Source organism: Odocoileus virginianus, chromosome 27 (assembly GCF_023699985.2).
Source record: "Odocoileus virginianus isolate 20LAN1187 ecotype Illinois chromosome 27, Ovbor_1.2, whole genome shotgun sequence".
Lineage (NCBI taxonomy): Eukaryota > Metazoa > Chordata > Mammalia > Artiodactyla > Cervidae > Odocoileus > Odocoileus virginianus.
The window spans coordinates 31,098,709-31,119,451 of record NC_069700.1 but is presented as its reverse complement, the minus strand read 5'-3'; the positions used below and the strand labels follow the sequence as shown (position 1 = coordinate 31,119,451).

Genomic DNA, 20,743 nt, shown 5'->3' with positions numbered 1-20,743 from the left:
CAACCGGCTCCTCCTCGGAGCCCGACCTGGGCAGAGGCGTTGAGGGCCCCCAGCAGGGCCCAACTTATCCGAACCCCAACCACTGCGTTCCCGGTTCCGCCTCGCCTTCAGTCTCGCGCAGCCTCGTCTCAGGCAGGATGCGAGGCTGCTCAGGGAGCCGGACTTCTCGGGCTTCAGAGTCCTCGGCTCGGGAGCCTAGCAAAGCCGCCCGGAGGTCCCCCAGACGCCCCAGACGCTTCCAGAACTAAAGTCTCCGCCGGCCCCAGGCGACCGGTTCCCGGAGCGCCCGAGCCGAGGAACTGACCCTCGTCAGCCCCCGTCGGCACTCCTTCCCCGCCCCCCTGAGTAGGCGGCGGAGGGGCGCGCGTCCCCGCGCCCCGGGCCCGCGCAGCAGGTGCGGCCGGGCCCCACCTCCCCCACAAGGCCGCGGCTACTCACCCCCACGATGTTCCTCTGCGACCTCACAGCCCGCACAGACGCCTCTTCCGCCCGCTCCGCACCCACCTCGTAGCCACCGCCCCCTCGGCCGCTGCCGTCGCCGCCGTCCTCGCCGCCGCCGCCGCCGCCGCCGCGGCGCGCCTCCGCTCTCACGCACACCGCCGTGGCCGCGCACGCGCCTCTGCGCGCTTGCGTCACGTAGCAACCGATCGGCGGCGGGCCGGCCGGTTACACGGGTTCAGGGCCGGGAGGTCGCGTCCCGCGGATTTTGCGAATTTCCCGCTCCCTCCCGACCCGCTGCCCTCCGGATCAAGGGGCTACAGGGTGTGGCTGCCCGGCCGGCACCTGGCTCCCGGTGAGTTACGTCACTACACGTCACTGTATAGCGTCACCGATCGCGTCACTGCAAACCGGGAGGTCCCCGTCGTGAACGCCCGGGTGCCTGTCGGGGAGACTGCAGGGTCTCTAGACTCCTGTCCCGACTGGAGCGGATCCCGTTGGCTATTTCTGCGAAGTGCAGGAAGGCTTTCCCTGGAACTGGGACCTTTGGAGCTGAGTGCACGGCTAATGTGAAAGAATGCCTAGTGACACTCGTTAGCTCCGCAGCAGCGTGCCATGGACCCGGCCTTGAATTCCTCCGACTTTTGTTTCTTCTTTTTATAAGTGAGGATATCAATACCTATCCTACCTACGTTGTAGAATTGTGCGGCTAAAACAAAATTATGTATGCAAAAGTGCTTTTTAAAGTATAAAGCTCACTAGACTTTAAAGTATCTATTATAAGGAAGGCAGTCAAGCAAGAGCAGCTAAGAGCATAGACTGTGGAGTCAGGGAAACCTAGTATCAAGTCTGATCAGGAATGTTGGACGGTCAGTTCTGCTTGACCCTTGGGCTTAGAAGTCCGGGCTGTGGGGCTTTGGAGAGAGTGACTAGAAAGGATATAATTCCAGCCAAAGGAAGCTTCCTGAGTAAAGGTATGGACGTGAAAGTAGACAGGAAAAGCAAAGCTTGAGGCAGAGAGATCAGTTATGAGGCCATTGCTGTACCCCAGATAAGAAGTGATCAGAGCCTTAACCAAAGCTTCGGCAGAGGGAATGTAAAGGAAAGGACAGGTGTGAACACTGTTAAGGTGCTGACTGAGGATAAATGAGTAGGCGAAGTTTCTAGAATGTCTGGGGTAGGTGGTGGAAACATTTAACAAGATGCGAAGAAAAATGAGTCTGGGTCATCCACCAGTTTGTAATCCAGGAAATCATATAATGCTGATGACACTGCCAGTAGGATGATCGGATTTGTGGGATATGGTGATGTATTTTGTGGGATTCTCCAGGACCCTAGTAGGCTATATTCCATTGGGTCGCAAAGAGTCAGACATGACTGAAGTGACTTAGCATGCACCCATGCACAATGGTGTATTAAAAAATGGGCATGTTTGTTGGGGAAACATTCTACACTCATACACATATTACATCTTTTATTAACAGATGTCACTGCACCTGCCCTAGCTCACTTCTCGCTAGGGCAGTGACTTCCTGGTTGGTGTATTTAAAAGGAGAAACTGGATATGTGTAGCCCATCCATTTTTTCTCCCCTGCCTCTTAAAAGAAAGCTTCCATTAGGGAACTATCTTTGTGTTCCTCTCTGATTCATCAGAAGTGGAGCCTGGGGGTGGGGTTGAGGGTGCTTGGTCCAGAGCTGCAGAGTTAATAAGCCTATGTAATTCCAGAGTTTAGCGTTAGGAAGCTCTCTGTCCACAGATAATATTCAGTACCAGTTTTTTCAGTTGTATACAGAATTACAGGTCCTGAAAGATTTTCATGCCCTTATCTCCAGAACCTGTGAATGTTACCTTAGTGCCAAAGGGACTTTGAAGGGTTTTGTTTGCTTGCTTTTTTTTTTTTTTAAGTTGGTTTTTGTTTGTTTTGCTTTTTTGGTTTGGGTTTTTGTTTGTTTGTTTGTTTGTTTTGGCTGTACCACACAGCACGAAGGATTTAGTTCCCCGACCAGGGATTAAACCTGCTCCCCCAGCACTGGGAGCGTGAAGTCTTAACCACTGGGCCACCCAGGGAAGTCCTGCAGGTGGGTTAAATTAAGAATCTTGTGATGGGGAGATTATCTTGGATTATCTGGCTGGGCTGGAGGCAGGAGGGTCAGAGTCAGAGAGTGAGAGATGATGATGGAAGCGGAGGTCAGAGAGAAAGATGGTAAGAATCTGCACTGCTGGCTTTGAAGATGGAGCCAAGGAGTGCAGGCGGCCTCTGCAGGCTGGAAGAGGCAAGGAAAGGTTCTTCCCCAGAGCCCTCAGAGATAACACAGCCCTCCCAGTGCCTTGATTTTTAGATTTCTGATCTCCAGAACTGTTAAGATAATAAATTTGTGTTGTTTTAAGCCACCAAGTCTGTAGTAACTTGATACAACAGCAATAGGAAATGAATACATTCTGTAATAAGGATGATAGTTGGTCCCCTGCTGTATTCTCTTTCATTTAGATTAAAGAATGCAATTGATTAGGTTCTATCAGAGATGACTGCAATGTGACTATGACTTAATGGAGGGAACCTTCACATCCAGAGGGAAATAAACATCCACTCAACAGTCGAATTACACAGATTTGTGAGTGAGGAAACAAGCTGAGTTAAAATAGATTTAGAGGACATTAATTTATAATTTGGTAATTTAAGTCTGGGGTGTGGATGAGATCAGTCAAAACCCAGAAGAGATGATAAGGAGGATGAAGAATAAATCCTGGGAAGCACTAAGGCTGTGGCAGATGAACGGAAGCGCACAAAGTCTGAGGAACAATGGCCAGAGAGAGAGAAGAACTAGGTGAGGATAGTGCCTCTGAAGCCCAGGAAAGGATTGCAGGATGGTCTCGGCAGAGTCAGAGACCACAAATAGGGTAGGCATATTAAGGGCTGAAAAGTGCTGACTGGATTAGCAACACAAGAGTGACTGGTGAGCAACAACTGCAGCTGAGTGAGGTAGCAGAGATATTCACTAAATTGTTGGGGTCTGAAAGGCAGGTCAGTATAGTGGGTTGCCACCTGGGCTAGTTGATGGGTGTTTGAGATGCCAGTCTTGGTTCTGGCCACTAACTAGCTAAGTAACCTTTGGCAAATCACTTAACCATTCCACACTTTGGCTTCCCATCTACCAAAGGAGATGTCTGTGATCTTCACATAGATTCCCAGACAGTCCTCTTAACTTTACATTAGACTCATTTGCTTATAACACCACACTTCAAATCCTCATTTCACCACACAGAATCAGTATGTTGTGTTTCAGCTTATGGCCAGAAACTATGGATATGGATATGATACAGTTACTGAAGAATCTCACAGCTTTGGAAGGAAGATAAACATAAAAATAAGTAACTAATTGCCATATTTCTTTCTTAAACAAATCAAGGTATAAATTGAATGAACTGTGACTCTAACACAATCTGCTGCTGCTGCTGCAAAGTTGCTTCAGTCGTGTCCGATTCTGTGTGACCCCATAGACGGGAACTCACCAGGCTCCCCCATCCCTGGGATTCTCCAGGCAAGAACACTGGAGTGGGTTGCCATTTCCTTCTCCAATGCATGAAAGTGAAACGTGAAAGTGAAGTCACTCAGTCGTGTCTGACTCTTAGCGACCCCATGGACTGCAGCCCACCAGGCTCCTCCGTCCATGGGATTTTCCAGGCAAGAGTACTGGAGTGGGGTGCCATTGCCTTCTCCACTAACACAGTATACTACATACTATATTAGAATTCTGTATGAAGTGACATGAGGAATATATAAAGTAATACAAATGAGGGAGCAATCATTTTTGCCAAATGGAAATCAAGGTGTTACATTTACCTACTCTCAGGTAGACACAGTGTGCTTCAGAAATGACATAACCAGAACCATAAGGCATTTCCACGGTGATTTAAAAAAAAAAAAAGTTGTGCTAATCCACCACTAATCATTTAACATTACTTCTAGATAGCTTTGTTGTGACTGGAATGAATATTTACATACAACTACTTCTGAACTTAAGTATACCATTTAATTGGAGAAACGGACATGTATAAAAATTGAATACAAGAGTAATTTGTTTACTTTTACACCAGATTTAAGTGAAAATATTTATCTGTTATACATGCCACACTCTGTTCCCATTTGCTCATCTAATCTTCATATACTATCTCATTAAATTTCATAAACTTCAGCTTATTGTATCAAAACTGATATTATATCTCTATTTTGGCAGGTAAGGATACAAAGTTTAAGTAACTGGGCCAAGGTCTTGCTAATAGCAGTTATGTAATAGACCAGGCATCCTCTCTTTAGGAAACCTTCCCTCCGGCCATTGTTTAGTCTAAGTGTCCTTTCTCTGTACTATTACATCATGGTGGTGGTGTTTGGTTGCTAGGTTGCGTCTGACTCTTTGTGACCACATGGACTCTAGCCCACCAGGCTCCTCTGTCCATGGTATTTCCCAGGCAAGAATACTGGAATGGGTTGCCATTTCCTGTTCCAGGGGGATCGTCCCGACCCCGGGATCAAATCCATGTTTCCTGCATTGGCAGGCAGATTCTTCACCACTGAGCCACCACGGAAGCACATGATTACATAGTATGCAGTTCTTTAACATTTACTGTAATGCTGATGATGCTTCCTACGGGCCATGTACAGTTTTAGGTAGTTCTGGGCATTAACTCACTTAAGCTTCATCATAACCCTTTGAGGCAGGTGATACTATTAATCACAGTGCTTTATAATTCAGGAAACTAAGGCATAGAAAGATTAAGTCATTTACTCAAGGTAACACAATGGTGATGGAGACGGATTCAAACCTAGATAGTTGGGTTCTAGAGTCCATGCTCTTAACCCCCAGATTCCTGCCTGCCTCAATATCATGCATCCTCTGCTAACATTGAGAGGTTGTAGACATACTTTAAAGAACTCTCTAGGAGAAGGAAATGGCAACCCACTCCAGTATTCTTGCCTGGAAATGTCCATGGACAGAGGAGCCTGGCGGGCTGAAGTCCATGGGATTACATGACTGAGCATGTGTGCATGAGGGTAGAGGGAGATGGGTGGTAGCAAAAAAGTGGTAGAACTAAAAAAAAAAAAAAAAAAAGAACTCTCTAGTGCAGTAATTATAGGGTTATTGTGTGTGATAGTGCTGTGTATCCCTCATTAAAAGACCATAAGAGAATTTTTCATTCTCAGCCAAATGCCATGAAATGGTTGACTACCCTTGAGTAACTGATGATGTTTTCTGCTTATAGGCAATGTGTTACATAACTGACTGTTTCCTCATTTCACTCTGACTGCCAAGAAGCTCTGAGAAATTTGTGGCTCAGCATTAGTAACTGGAAGGACTCTTGGTTTGCATATCTACATTCTGTTGGTTTGAAATTTTTCAAAATTAAAAGCTGGGGGAAATCTAAATTCTTCTGCATTTTCTAGATTATTGATATTATACATTTATTTTATAATTAGAAAAAGTAAACCTTGCTTTTAAAAGAAAGGTTGCATCTTTGCATGATTTCTCAGAATTTGAATCTGTGGACAAGAAGTAGTTTCAGATTAACTTCCATGAAGTCAATGTAGAATCCTAGTCCCTATAAAACTGGGACTTCTGTGACCTTGAAAGTTCAGATCAATAGAATTGGTGTTTAGACAAATCAGAAAGTATTTCAAGTAGCATAAAACAGGCAAGTTGTGACCCTGCTTATTTTTAACATATCTAAATAACTTGAAACCACTTTTGGATTATTTGAACATATTCTGCCTTGCTTTAGAGATAAGAAAGTCAGTCATCTTCCTTAATGCTGATATTTTATTATAATAATTAACCTTAACGTACAGTTGATCTTGTGGTTTAGCATTTATCAGAAATGGATGAAGATCACTTGTTCTAAAACTAAAATAGGTATTTTGGTACATGTCTTGCAATTTAACTGACTTAGATCCAGTAACTCAATTCCAGATTCATTTCTTTACTTAGAGGTGTGTTTTACAAGGAATTCTTCCAGGTACCGACCAGTTACTGATACTTTGCTAAAAGCCATACATTTCATGGGAGTATTATTCAGATTTTTCTATAGCCAGAGTGAGCAGCTGATAATTTCTTCTTTGAAAGTTTTTCAATCCAAATCTTCATCCTCCAACAGTTCAGATGCCTAAAGAGTGGGCAAATGCTCTACCCCCAGCCAGCAGATTGTTACTGAGTGGTGTGTGAACATCTTGGGTTGCCAGATTTTTAATTTATTCATCTCTTAATATTAGTAACTAATGTGAGCATGGGTTAAAAACACAAATGACTTGTCTGTGAGTTTGCAGACCCTCTGCCCTGTTAGAACTTCACAAACTTGAATACTTCATTCTTCTTATTTTGAAGAACTGGGTTTGTTTTTTGTGTGTGTGTTTTAAAGAAAATCCTAGACCGCCTTCAGGTGCTCCCTCTGTCCACCCCCATGAAGAGAGGAATGTTCCTATTTAGGTGAGAATCTCAAGGGGATGACTCACTGTTCACAAAAGGCTGTCACCCACACCATCTGCTGATCAGATTACTGAACAATATGTATTTGCTTTTAGTCAAGCCTGGATATTAACTGGTCCGTCAGAAAACTGCATCCCTGACCATGTTGTCCTGAGCTCATACACACAGAAATATTTCTCACCACCATACCAGGAGTGTTTTACTGACTTATCTTTTGAATACTGTGGCTTCTACATCCATTAAGGAATTCTCAAAGAAACAGTTCTCCAAAGCGCGCTGTTGCATTAGCTGCAGAGCTATTGTGCGCTCGGTCATTTCTGTTCCTCATGGGAAACCCACAGGAGAATTTTCTTTCAGGGCCAAGTGTCAGGAAATGCTGGTTACCCTTGAGTAAGTGATGTGTTTTCCTCACAGGCAAGTAGGTAATGTAACTAGATGTGTTTCTCTTCACTTTCGCTGTCATGAAGCTCCAAGTCCATTCTTAGCTCAGCTTTAATGCTTGCATAGGAACTGTGGCCTACGTATCTCCGTTCTAATTTATTCCCTGGTCCTGATCTTCTATTTAAATTTGGGTTTTCTCTTACTCAGATTTATCTGTAATTTTCTGGATTGTGTGTATCATTGCACTGGGCAACTCAGGTTGATCATGGAAAAGCTAGGGAAATGAGTGATATTTATGCTTAATAATGACTACCTTTTAGATGGTTGGATGGCATCACCAATTCAATGGACATGAGTTTGAGTAAGCTCTGGGAGTTGGTGATGGACAGGGAACTCTGGCGTACTGCAGTCCATGGGGTTGCGAAGAGTCGGACACGACTGAGCGACTGAACTGAACTGAATCCTTACTTCAGTGAAGAGTTAAAACTTATGGACCCAAATTTGTTCCTTTTTATGGTGAGTAATATTCCGCTGTATGTATGCCCCACACCTTCTTTCTTCATTCATCTGTCAATGGACATCTAGGTTGCTTCCATGTCCTGGCTGTTGTAAACAGTGCTGCAGTGAACACTGGGGTACATGTGTCTTTTTGAATTAGGAAGAATCTAGAGCCTGTTATACAGAGTAAAGTCAGAAATAGAAAAACAAATATCATATATTTATGCATATATATGGCATCTAGAAAAATGGTACTTATAAACATGTTTTCAGGGCAGGAATAGAGATGCAGACATAGAGAACGGACCTGTGGACACAGCAGGGGAAGGAGAAGGTGGGACTAATTGGGAGACTAGCGTTGACATATGTATACTACCATGTGTGAAATAGATAACTAGGGGGAAGTTGCTTATAACAAAGGGAGCTCAGCCTGGTCTCTGTGATAACCTAAAGGGGTGGGATAGGGGGTGGGGTGGGAGCAAGACTCTAGAGGGAAGGGATATATGTATACTTATGGCTGATTCATGTTGTTGTATCGCAGAAACCAGTAGACCACTGTAAAGCAATTACCCTCCAATAAAAAATAAATAAATAAAAACTATGAACCCTTCCATGCTGATAAGGATATTTTGTTTATAAGGTGTCCAGGGTTTTACACTAACTAAACAATCAGAACAATAAATTATTTTCAAAGAAGTTTTAATATTATTGTAAATCTAAAGAATGTCACTTTTAACTCTGCTCTTGTTCTTCTGAGGGAGGTATTAACAGATAGATCAAGTAATGGCTGGCAGTCATAAATGAGATACTTCAAGTCCCCAAATCTCTAAACACTTTTCTCATAGCCTTTCTCAGTACAGTGTTCTAGTAGGCCATGATATAAAGAACTAGCTGTCCTATATCTAAAGCATATTCTTTGTTTTATACCCTTTTCTGTCTAGTGTATTAGTGATCTGATTTGTATACACTGGTGTACATATTTGTACATATACACTTCAACTGAAGATACATGGAAAGATCCTAAGCAAGATTCATCATTGTCTTAATACATCTTTTATATTTGCTAAATCAAAGGTAGAAAGGTTATTGAGTACCCCCATGACTATTAGGTACTGTTCTCAGACACCTTTATCTTGAGAAAGGACAATAAAGCTGCTTTGTAAGTAAAGATTTAGAATGTCCAGAAAACACTTTTGTAATCCTGTTTTGGCATTTCTTTTCTTAATACACCAGGAACATCAAAAAATAAATGGGAGTAGCGTAGCCTTATTTCAGTTTTTATTTACTGGGTGCTTCTGTGTCAGGCACAAGGAAGATGCAGAGACTGAAGGTACAGTTCCTGCTCTTGAGGGCTGACGGTCCGGAGCTGTGCAGTCTAACATGGTAGCTTCTAGCTGCGTGTGGCCATTTGAGTTACGTTAAAAAATGGGTTCCTCAGTTATACTAGTCACACCTCAGGAGCTGAGTGAGGCTAGTGGTTACTATATCGGACAGCACGTGTAAAGTACATTTCTATCCATGAAGAAGGTTCTAATGGATAATGCTGCTCTAGAAGTTGTGTGGGAACCACGAGGTAGAGCAAGCTGATTTCAGCCTGCCGGAGCCTGCCGGCAAACGAACCAGTCACGGGCGCAATCGCCGTAATACCTAAGAAATAAAGACTCGGAAAGATGGAGTTGAGAGGGACGGAGTCAGCTCTCGACTGAAACCGACAACTTTATTGAGGAGTAACATGCTTATATATGCCAACAGGACTCGCTAAATTTAGATCAAGGACATGTATACGTGCAGAATCGCAGGCATTAGTCTTGCTCAGGAATTTTATCTCAACTCTTTAAGACTATCAGAGCAAGGGAGTGGCGTCTTAGTATGATTACAATCAGTTAAAAGATTATCATGATTACAATCAATTAAAGATTATCTAAAGATTACCTAGACATAAACCATACACAGGAGCCTGACAATCTCCTCAGGAAAATGGGTAAAAGGTCGCTACAGCAATTTCCTTGAGGGAGGTGAGAAAGGTCAACCTGCACTTTAATAAGTCAGGGGTGGCGGGACAGAGAGGGACCTCTTGATCTCTCTCAGGGCCAAGAAGGAGCCTGAGCAGTCAGGCTGGCTCCCCGCATCAGCCTGAGAAAGATCATGTGTGAAGTATGCATGAGAATGACGTGGAGGGACTTCCCTGGCAGTCCAGTGGATAAGAATTTGCCTGCCAACGCAGGGAACACTGGCTCGATCCCTGCTGCAGGAACTAACATCCTGTATACCACAGGGAAACTAAGCCCAGTACGCCGCCACTGCTGAGCCCACACACCACAACTACTGAAGCCCGTGCGAGCCCACGCTCGGCAAGAAGAGAGGCCACAAGAAGCCCATGCGCCGCAATGAGGGTGTAGCCCCCTCCTGCTGCAACGAGAGAAAGCCTGCATGCAGCAACCAAGACCCAGTGCAACCAACAAACATAAAAAGAATGACTTGGGGGCACATTGAGTCCTGCCAGATTCTGATTTAACGGGTAATGTGGGAGTCTATTTTTAACAAATAACCCAGGTGATTTGATACAGAGGGTGTATAAACTACATTGAGAAAAACCAATGTAGGGTAAGTGGGAATAGCTCAACAGAGTGATTCTGAACTTCCTACCTAATTGGCATCTGGGTGCTTGAAACAATTTAAATTTGAGTTAGAGCGACAAGAGTGTTGGGACTACATTTGTACCTTGAGTTATGGAACATTTCCTACCCATTATGTGTCTTAAGACATATTATTTCAAATGCCTCTAATTTGTCATGTATATTTTAAATACCTAAAAAGGTATGTGATCGTTTCAGTCAAGATAGGCTATCGTATGCAACAGCAAAAAGTAACCCTGAAATATAAGGCTTATATTAGCAATTAAATTCTTTACCCTCAAAGTGACAGTGACCACTTCTACTGATAATTCATGCCAGAATTAGTCACAGAACCAAACCTTAAGGAAGTCTGGACATGCATCCTACTACGTGACCAGAGAGGAGAACCAGACACTAGTGAGCAGCACTAATGATTACCCACGTGATGGTAAAGGAAACACGGTGATCAAACTACAAGAGACACGAGGCCTCCAGAAGCACATAGCAGGGTGGTGAATGGCAAAGACATAGAGGACTAGGATGAACTTTCAGGAAGAATTTACTTGGTTTGGAGAAAGAAGCCAAAGTAAAATGACAAAGAACAGAATGCTGAGTTAGTGTTTTCTGGACAAACATCCTTAATTATTGGACGTTTGATCCTGCAGAGAGGATTAAACATCCTTCTCTTCTTCCTGAAACAGAGCATATCCGAGGCTTAAGGTTCTTTCTTTAGAGGCTGATATAGGGCATTATGACAGAGACACAGGGACACATCTGTGTATGATGTTACTATGCCAGAGAAAGACTAGGAAGCCAGTGGCCTTGGAGGAAACCTGCCTCTTTCTGAATCCGGGGAGAAGAATGTTCAGTCTGGTAGCTGCCTGAAAAGCCCCTTGTGTACCTCTCAATAAAGGCAGCTCTTGGAGAAGCCATTTATTCCACTGACACCAGGAGTTGCCTGTTGTGCAGCTCCATCATTAGCTGAGGCTGAGATGGTCAGTGGGTATGCAGTGTGAGGGAGAAATAAATCTTGTAAGCCACTGAGATTTGGGGAATCATTTATTTCTGCAGTGTAACCCCACCCATACTAACTGATAGTATGTTTATTCTTTCAGTGTCTATGCAGATGAAGCCATTGAGATCCATCAGGCAGACAATGATAAATTTAGAATGGGAGATAAGGGAGAAATATCTGTTCTAAAATATTAGAGGAACTTACAGATGATTTCTTGATTAAGGCATAGAGAGGAGAGTATTTTATGTTCTCAGACTTCTTTAGATGTGAGTGGCAAGAATGGGGAGATTTCTCTCCCAATATCATGAAAGGGGTGTAAAAATCACAGTTCAATCAAAAGACGAGAAATATTTCTAAAACTCATGACAGAAGAGTTAAGGAAAATAATCCAAAGGAAAAAGGATCAAAGGAACTAAACAGGCATTGCATAAAATAGGAAATACAAATTGCCAAAAAAATATGAAAAAAACAGTCATCATCATTTATAAAAAAGGAAAATTCAAATCAGTTGGGAAGTTTTACAACCTTCCTGGAAAGTAAACTGTTGACTTCTATTAAAATTTAATACTTATCTATAGATCCTCATAGGAGTCTATTGTCCTCTCCTCTCAAAAAAAATTCCAGCATACAAAACACATACATACATTTCCTGCAGAACTATTTACAATGGAAAACTGGAAACTAGAAAGTCTAGAATGTTTAAATGAATTATAAAACATCTATACTATGGACTGTTGTTGTTGTCTGATCACTAAGTCATATCCAACTCTTTGTGACCTCACAGACTGTAGCCCACCAGGCTCCTTTGTCCATGGGATTTCCCAAGCAAAAATACTGAAGAGGATTGCCACTTCCTTCTCCAGGGGTTCTCCCCAGTCCAGGGATTGAACCTACGTCTCCTGCATGGGCAGGCAGATTCTTTACCACTGATCCTACTATGGACTATTCCTTGGTTATTAAAAAGAATGGCATCTATAGATATTGACCTTTGAAGATATAATTGATACATTATTTTTATATAATTGATATATTATTAAGAGGGACAGAAAGTTAGTTCTAGAGCACCATAAGAGTATGATGTCATATTTATCAAAAATATTAAAAAGGGGGAAATTTTAAACTTACATATTAGCTTTCTATTGTTGCTGTAAAAATTACAGCAGCAGAAAGATGGTGGCTTAAAACAGTACATGTTTATTCTATTCTTTTAGACTTCTAGAGGCCAGAAGTCCAAAGTCAGTGTCGCTGAGTTGAAATCAACATGTGGATAGAGCCACACTCACTTGAATAGTTAGAGGAAAATGTTCCTTATATTTTGCACTTCTGGTGGCAGACAGCATTCCTTGGCTCACAGTCCCATCACACCAATCTCCACAGTCATTTTCACACCATCTTTTTCACCTCTGTAGCAAGCAAATCTCTGTCGGTCTCCTTCTTAGGACACATAGCGGTTGCATTTAGGGCACATCCAGATAATCCAAGACAACCTCATGTCAAGATTCCTAACTTAATCACAGGTACTGTGACCCTTTTCCCATATAAGGTGACACTCACAGGCTCCAGAGATTAGTATCTGGACATGTTGAGGGCCATTATTGGCCTACCACAACATATTTATACAGATTTATGAACTTAGAGACTACAGTTGAAGGATAAATGTCACCAATTTTTTTAATACAAGTTTCTTTCAAATGGCTGTGGCTGGGGAAGGAGACATTTTTCTATCTACTTTGTTTGACTTGCTAAAAATAATAAAATTGAAAAATTTGAAAAAAAAACAGAAAAGCAAAAATTTCAGTTAAATGCAAATAGAAAGCAGAGGCAGCAATATTAATTTTCCTATAATGGAATTCAGAAAGGGGGAGTAGGAGTGGGGAGAAGAGGGAGAAGAAGGGGAAGAAGAAGAGCAGAAAACAGCTGCTGTGGAGGATTTTTAGTTGAAACTCAGGGAGTTTGACCTCAGCAGTTTTAAACAGAACTTAATATCCCATAACAGAAGATACTGTTCTTGTCCAAGGAATACTCACAAAATCAAGCACATGCTTGTTCACAAAGAAAATTATAGTAAATTTCAAAAAGGAACAATACAGTTCACATCCACTGGACACAAAATTAACATAAAAAGATAGCAAAATAATAACAATGAGAGCCTACATAGCAAAAACTGTGGGGCATGCCACCAAAACAATTCTGAGGGAAAAAATAACATTTTAAAATGCACTTTTGAGATTTAAAAATAGTTTCAATAAGCAAACCAATCATTCCAGTTAAGACGTTAGAACAAAGAACAGGATAAACTAAGAAATTTGGGGAGGATAGATAGAAGTGTGTCAATCAGCTATTGCCACAAAATTCTGTGTAACTCACATGCAGAAAGTCTCAGTGGCATACAATAAGGATTTATTTCTAGCTTATGCAGATCAGCTGCATGAGCAGATCACTCTGCTCCAGGCTGTGGGACAACTGGGATGGCACTCTCTCTGCTCCAATTGCCCCTTTCTAAGATCCCTGCTGGAAGGTCAATGGTTCTCAGGAGTGTGTCCTTCTCTTGGTGATGGCAGCCCAAGGGGCCCATTTTAGACCACAGCTACTGTGGCAGTAGGCACATGACCATGGGATCCCCTGGACCTGTCACCTGCTGCACCATCAGAAGATGCTACTCTGAGACAGTGAAGAAATGGTCTTCTGAAGGTGCAGCTGAGGTACCAGCTTGGAGATGACACTCTGTAATGATGAGATGCCAACTGCCAGGACACATGATATACCCTAAGTCAATTACCATTACTGGCGCTCTACTCCCAATAGGTATCATATGGGTTCAGGAACCAAGGTGGGAAATACGAGCAGCCCCTCTTACCATCATTGCTCCCAGTTATTCACTTGGAAAACTCCAGGTTCCCCTTGTCTAGAGGCCCTTCTTCTAAAAAGTGGGACACTTTTACCAGAGTACACATTAATTTCTTTTATTGTGGTAAAATATACAAAAACAAAGTCTATCCTTTTAACCATTTTAAAGTATACAGTTCAATGGCTTTAAGTGTGTTTCCATTGTCGTAAAACCATTACCATGATCCATCTCCAAAACTTTTCCTTCTTCCCAAACTCTCCATCTATTAAACAATTATTTTAAATAATAGATGAAACAATTAATCTATTAAACAATCCCCATTTCCTCTGCCCTCCAGTTCTTGGAAACCACCATTCTTTCAGTCTCTGTGAATTTAACTATTCTAGGTATCTCATATAAATGGAATCATACTGTATTTATCTTTGTCTGACTTATCTCAGTCCGATGTCTTCAAGGTTCATCCATGTTGTAGCATGTTTCAGAATTTCATTCTTTTTTAAGGCTGAATAACATTCCATTGTATGCATATATCACATTTTGCTTATTCATCATTCAGTGGACATTTGGGTTGTTTCCACCTTTTGTTATTGTTGCTCGGCTGTGTGCAACTCTGTGACCCCATGGACTGAAGCATGCCAGGCTTCCCTGTCCTTCAGTGTCTCCTAGAGTCTGCTCAAACTCATCCATGTTTTGGCTACGTGAATAACGCTGCTAACAACCCTTGGTGTACAAGTATCAGTTTGAGTCTCTGTTTTCAGTTCTTTTGGGTATATATGCAAAAGTAGAATTGCTGAAGAAATGGTGATTATTTAATTTTCGGAAGAACTGCCATACCGTTTTCCATGCAGCTGCACTGTTTTACATTCCCGCCAGCAATACCTGGGCCATGGCAGTGAAGGCCAGAATCCTAACCAGGAGGCCACCAGGGAACTCCCAAATATCTTTAAAACTGATTTTTATTTACTCAATGACACATAAAAATCACCTGCAGAGCCTGAAAACTAAGTGTTCATTCCTTGTCTTGCTCTTTGCAGATTCTGATTTAGTGGGAAGAAAAGCTTCTAAATTCTTATAGGATATATTATATTAGGGCTTCCCTGATAGCTCAGTTGGTAAAGAATCCGCCTATAATACGGGAGACCTGGGTTTGATCCCTGGGTTGGGAAGATCCACTGGAGAAGGGAAAGGCTACCCATGCCAGTATTCTGGCCTGGAGAATTCCATGGATTGTATAGTCCATGGGGTCGCAAAGCATCAGACACGACTGAGCAACTTTCACCTTCATATTAATCCATAATGTTAACATTCATGGGATATAAATATTATATGATAACTAGTGACCTATTAGGATAAATTGCATGTACAAATGAAGTTACTTGTAATAAATTAATCCAAAATGTAAATATTCAGGCTTTCCCTAAAACATTTGTTATTTTCGGTTTTTGTTTTTATTTTTACATGCTTCCCTGGTGGTTCAGCGGTAAAGAATCCACCTGCCAATGCAGGAGACTCAGGTTCGATCCCTGGGTCGGGAAGATCCCTTGGAGAGAGAAACGGCAACTCACTCTGGAATTCTTGCCTGTGAAATTCCATGGACAGAGGGGCCTGGCAGGCTACAGTCCATGGGATCGAAAGAGTCAGACAACTTACCCAGTAAACAACAGCCATCTTAATGGGTATGGATGGTATCTCATTGCCGTTTTGACTTGCAGTCCTCTGCTCATTTTAAAACTGGGTTGTTTTTGTTGTTGTTGCATGTGGTTCTTTATATATGCTGAATATTATATCAAATATATGATTTGCAAGTGTGTTTTCCCATTCTGTGGGTTGCCTTTACACTCTGTTGATAGCATCCTTTATAATTTAAATTTTAATGTTTTAAATTTTAGTGAAGTGCAATTTGTTGACTTTTTTTCTTTTGTTGCCTATGTTTCTTGGTGTCATAGCTAAGAAATTATTGCTAAATCCGAGGTCAGGCAGCTTTTTCTCATGTTTTCTTCGAAAAGTTTTATACTTTTAGCTTTTACATTTAGACCTTTGATACATTTTGAGTTAATTTTTATAGACAGTGTAAGATAAAGATCCACATACACTACACGTCCCTCTTTTTTGTGTGTGGATATCCAATTTTACCAGCACTATTTGTTGAAAACATTTTCCTTTCCCCATTGAAGGGTCTTGGTATCCTCATCAAAAATCATCTGAACATGTGTGTGAGGCTCAATGCCCAGAAACAAACCCATTGGTCTGTATGTCTGTCTTTATGCCAGTACCATGCTGTTTTGATTACTGAAGCTTTATGGTAAGTTTTGAAATCAGAATGTGTGAATCCTTCAATTTTATTCTTTTTCAAGATTGTTTTGGCTATTTCAGTTCCCTTGAGATTTCCATGTGAATTTTAGTTTGCATTTTTCTATTTCTGAAAAAAAGTCATTAAAATTTTGATGGGTTTTTAATTAAATCTGTAGATTGCTTTGGGATTAATCCCATTAATTTTAAGTTGTCGCTGCTGCCCTGTTACTTTGGACAAGATGAATAATCAGTATCCTGGTGTTAGTAACTGACCCTTATCATTACAAAGGAGGGCTGCTGCTACACAATGGAAGCAGCTAGTAGTGCTCCTTAGCATCCCTGAGACCCCCTTAGGTGCCTGTTGGTATTCGCATGCCCGGGTTTAAGGGTAAATGAACAAGTGCAGCAACCCTGGCTGGTCTGAAAAGGACATTTAATCCAGGTGCTTGGACCTCTCAGAGATGACAGGATGGGTCACTCCACCAAGTTTGCCATCTATACTAGCAGAAGTGCTAGCCAAGGATGGTTTTGTCTGTTCTTTTTTCTGGTTCCTTTAGGTGTAAGGTTAAGACAGAGATTTGTAATTTTCTGAGGTAGGCTGGCTTGTATTACCATTAACTTCCCTCTTAGAACTGCTTTTGCTGTTGGATCGTTGTTTCCATTTTCATTTGTCTCCAAATGTCTTCCTCTTTGATTTCTTTAGTGACTCACTGGTTATCGAGTAGCACATTGTTCAGCCTCAGTGTTTGTGTTTTCTTGCTGTTTTTTTTTTCTTATAGTTTATTTCTAGGCAAAGAGGCTAGATCTTAATTATTCCCATCACAAAAAAGAAGAGGTAATTATGTCACAATATAAGTGTCAGCTAAGCCTGTGGTGGCAATATTGCAAACATAAATATCAAATCAACATACTGCACACCTTAAACTTACACACATCAACTAAAAAATTATAACATCTGCTTTCATCATCTGAGCCTAGAATTTCTACTTACTCTTATACCTAATCTTAATATTCACTAGAGACAAAACTATCTCATAAACAGAAAGAATATTATTCTTTTCTTCAAAACTTCCACAAGAATTGATCAGCATTTTAGAAAATGATGTTTCCAACAGTTAACATCACTCAATTTCTTTGAGTGACCAATAAAACATACCTGTTACCAATATGCATTTAAAAGTTGTAACAGAGCTCTTCAGGACTCATGAATTCAGTCTCTATTTTAAAGTACCAATAGAATTAACAGTGCGCAATTAAACAATTTTACTTCTTCTATATAGTAGTGGTAAAGAATCCACCTGCCAATGCAGGAGATGCAAGAGACACGGGTTCCATCCCTGGGTTGGGAAGATCCCCTGGAGTAGGAAATGGTAACGCACTCCAGTACTGTTGCCTGGAAAATTTCATGGATAGAGGAGCTGGTGGGCTTCAGTCCATGGAGCTGCAGAGGATGACACGACTGAGCAACTGAGCACGCACACACTTGTGTACATAAGAGCAAGCACTCGACTATGCCATTGTTTCTTAGTGTGGTCGTATCTGGGCGTTTACATACTGAAATGCACATTTTATTACAAATTGATTTATTTTTTTATTACAATAAAGGCATTGGCTTAATCCTTTCTGAAATTGTGTATATAGGTTTATGTTACATGTGAATTTTGTTTCAGGATAGGGGTGTGAGATGTTATAAATGTTCCCATGATGATATGTTATGTTATGTTATGTTAATGATGTTATGTTATGTTAATGCTATGATGAGGATCTGCTAAGTAATCTCAGAACAAGTTCTTTGAGGGTAGAAAATGCCTTATGATTTCTATGAGTACCCTTGCACCAAGTTCTGAATATTTAATCTCACCCTGTTGCAGTTTCTGTTTGCCTCTCCAGAAGCCCTCATTTGCTCCTGCATTCTGGAAATCTCAGTTTTGATGCAGCGTCCACCCTAATGCAGGTAACTCAGATAAATATGACCAATCAAAGTCAGAATGGCCTCATTCCCTCTGCCGATCATCAGAGCCAGGCGAGTGACCTGATCCCAGTTTTGAGACATGAAGAGAATTCTGTAGATGAGCTTTGAGAAAGGTTTTACACTCATTACAGACACCAAGAAGAAAAGGTTATTTTCTTTCACTGAACATTGTTTATACAGTGACACCTGGAATCATAGTAGGGGTCTTTTGATCAAGTATTATTTGCACCCCCAACTCCCCACATTGCTGAGAATGACAGTTTGGGAAAGATAGATAGGAGAAAACCACGATACCTGTTATTTCTGAACCCTCTCTCAACCCATTCCAGAACCTCTGAAGTTTGTTATATCCAACAGAGTTGGGTCTTTTCTTATTGTCAGCAGTATGCATGTTTACTGATACAGACCTCTTCACAAGCAGTTGTGTTGCTGAGGAACAGTTACATACACTGTACACAATCTTGGTGAGAATGCTACATGGGGAAGCTCTAAGTGATTTTCTCTCAGCCATCAGCTCCTATTCAGACCATCTGTGTTATAACTGAGTCCCAGGCTTAGCTGTGTAGGCTTCCTGAGAGACTGATTTATTTTACACTGACAGTGAGCTATACAGCCTTGCTGTCCAGTCATGGAAAGCAAGAAAATTTCTTGTGCTCTAATTCATCCTTTCATGTCACCACTGCTCAGGTAAATTAATTTAGAAGTTGTCCTAATCCCTAGCAAAGCCTGGTGATACAACACATATTTTGTCAACATATCTAAGGATGAACTTCAAGAATAATCGAGGGCTATCTTTTCGGCAAGTTTTACTGAGCAGGCAGAGAAGACTTCTTTCTGTGGGAATAAGGTTTAAATGATTAAATTTATGAATCTAATAACCCTCCCATTAGGGGAATCTTATTTATGAATCTAATAACCCATTAACCCAAAATGTACTAGCATTGCCTAACCACAACTCACTTTTGACATTTCACCTTTCTTCTTCTCTGCACTTTTTCTATCAAAATCCTTCACCCTTATCTCCTTTCCTCTTCTCATCTTCCACACTCTTCATTATTGATAGAAACTATGTGCTTTGCTGGATGTAGAGAATTACAAACTGTTCCCAGTTCTCGATGAGTCTGCAAGCCCTTCAAATCCCTATAGTACTCCTCAAGGGCAGTTTGTAGGTTAGCTTTTTTTTTTTTTTTTAAGAAAGAATGTACAGGATAGAAGTTTACAAAGTAAGCATAGTCTTATCTAAAATTTTATTTCAGTCTGTGATTATTGTCACTTGTTCAAATTGCTCACATAAACCCATTCCATCCAAAAAAGAAATATAAAATGCTTCTAACAGCATAAGCACAGTTTGCATGGCCTATCCAAAGGTCTTCCACTAGTGTCCGCACACACATAAAATCTACATGGAGTTAAGCCACAAACTGGATGTTCTTTTTATCTATGCCATAAGAAATTTTCAACATCAGTTTGGTTTTAAAAACCCATCAAGTATCAGTCATGGCAAAGAAGATGACTGAGCTGATTTCTGATAACTAAGTTATGTTATCACTGAACGTAATTTATCCTACATGATTACTGGAATGCAGAAGACCTTGGGGAAGGGGCTCTTCACAAGTAACAGAAGCATCCCTTGCTCGGGGACAGCCGGGCATTCCCAGAGCAGCCATGTGCTCCTGACTTCCGCCACTGCTTCTTCCTCACCATGGTATGCAAGGCTCCAAAGCTGAGAGGGCAATGCTCAAACTCACTCAAGGTTTTTGCAAAGAAGACTAATGAAGGAGATGATGTGAGGTACTAATTTTTGAGGTACAGCTAGATACTAAAAGTGATGATGATAATGACATCTTGAGTACTTGAGCCTATTTATATTGCCTTGGATTCATTAATTTTGCATGTTAACCTGCTTTCTATCTCACAGGACACTGTGGAGGATTAAGTGAGATAAAGTATGTGACAGTCTAGTTTGTGTCTGCATAACCACTATATAATATTCTCATCCTCCTCCCCATCCTCAAAGAGGCTAGTCCTTGAACTTTCAGAGTACTCTGTAAAGAAGAAATTAGTATTTCTACCTGCATCTGTGTCAGCATGATTCTAAATTTCTCCCAAGAGTCACTTCTCTTTTGTAAAATAAACTTTATACTATTTGAAATATATGTGAAGCTTCATTTTTGTTCAGGGTTTTTAACTTCCCATTGTGAAAAGTT

At 41.3% G+C, this 20,743-nt stretch overlaps 1 protein-coding gene and 1 long non-coding RNA gene across 5 annotated transcripts in view; one reads left to right on the top strand and one right to left on the bottom strand.

The window, feature by feature from the left end:
- BTBD9 (BTB domain containing 9) overlaps positions 1–606 on the bottom strand; it is a 405,610-nt gene extending 405,004 nt beyond the window's left edge. The window contains exon 1 of one of the 3 annotated variants that reach the window (XM_070456511.1): positions 505–606. The gene's annotated coding sequence lies outside the window, so the exon portion shown is untranslated. Of the gene's footprint in view, positions 1–438 lie in introns of all 3 variants that reach the window. The other 2 variants (XM_070456510.1, XM_070456509.1) reach the window with 2 other exon arrangements.
- Positions 607–609: 3 nt separating this feature from the next.
- On the top strand, positions 610–20,688 carry LOC139031444 (uncharacterized). 2 transcript variants are annotated; one of them, XR_011483934.1, is made up of 3 exons: positions 610–793; positions 7,617–7,812; positions 15,751–20,688. It is a non-coding gene; the product is annotated as an uncharacterized lncRNA (long non-coding RNA). The 2 variants fall into 2 exon arrangements; XR_011483933.1 differs by having other exon boundaries at positions 10,070–20,688.
- The last annotated feature ends 55 nt before the right edge of the window (positions 20,689–20,743 follow it).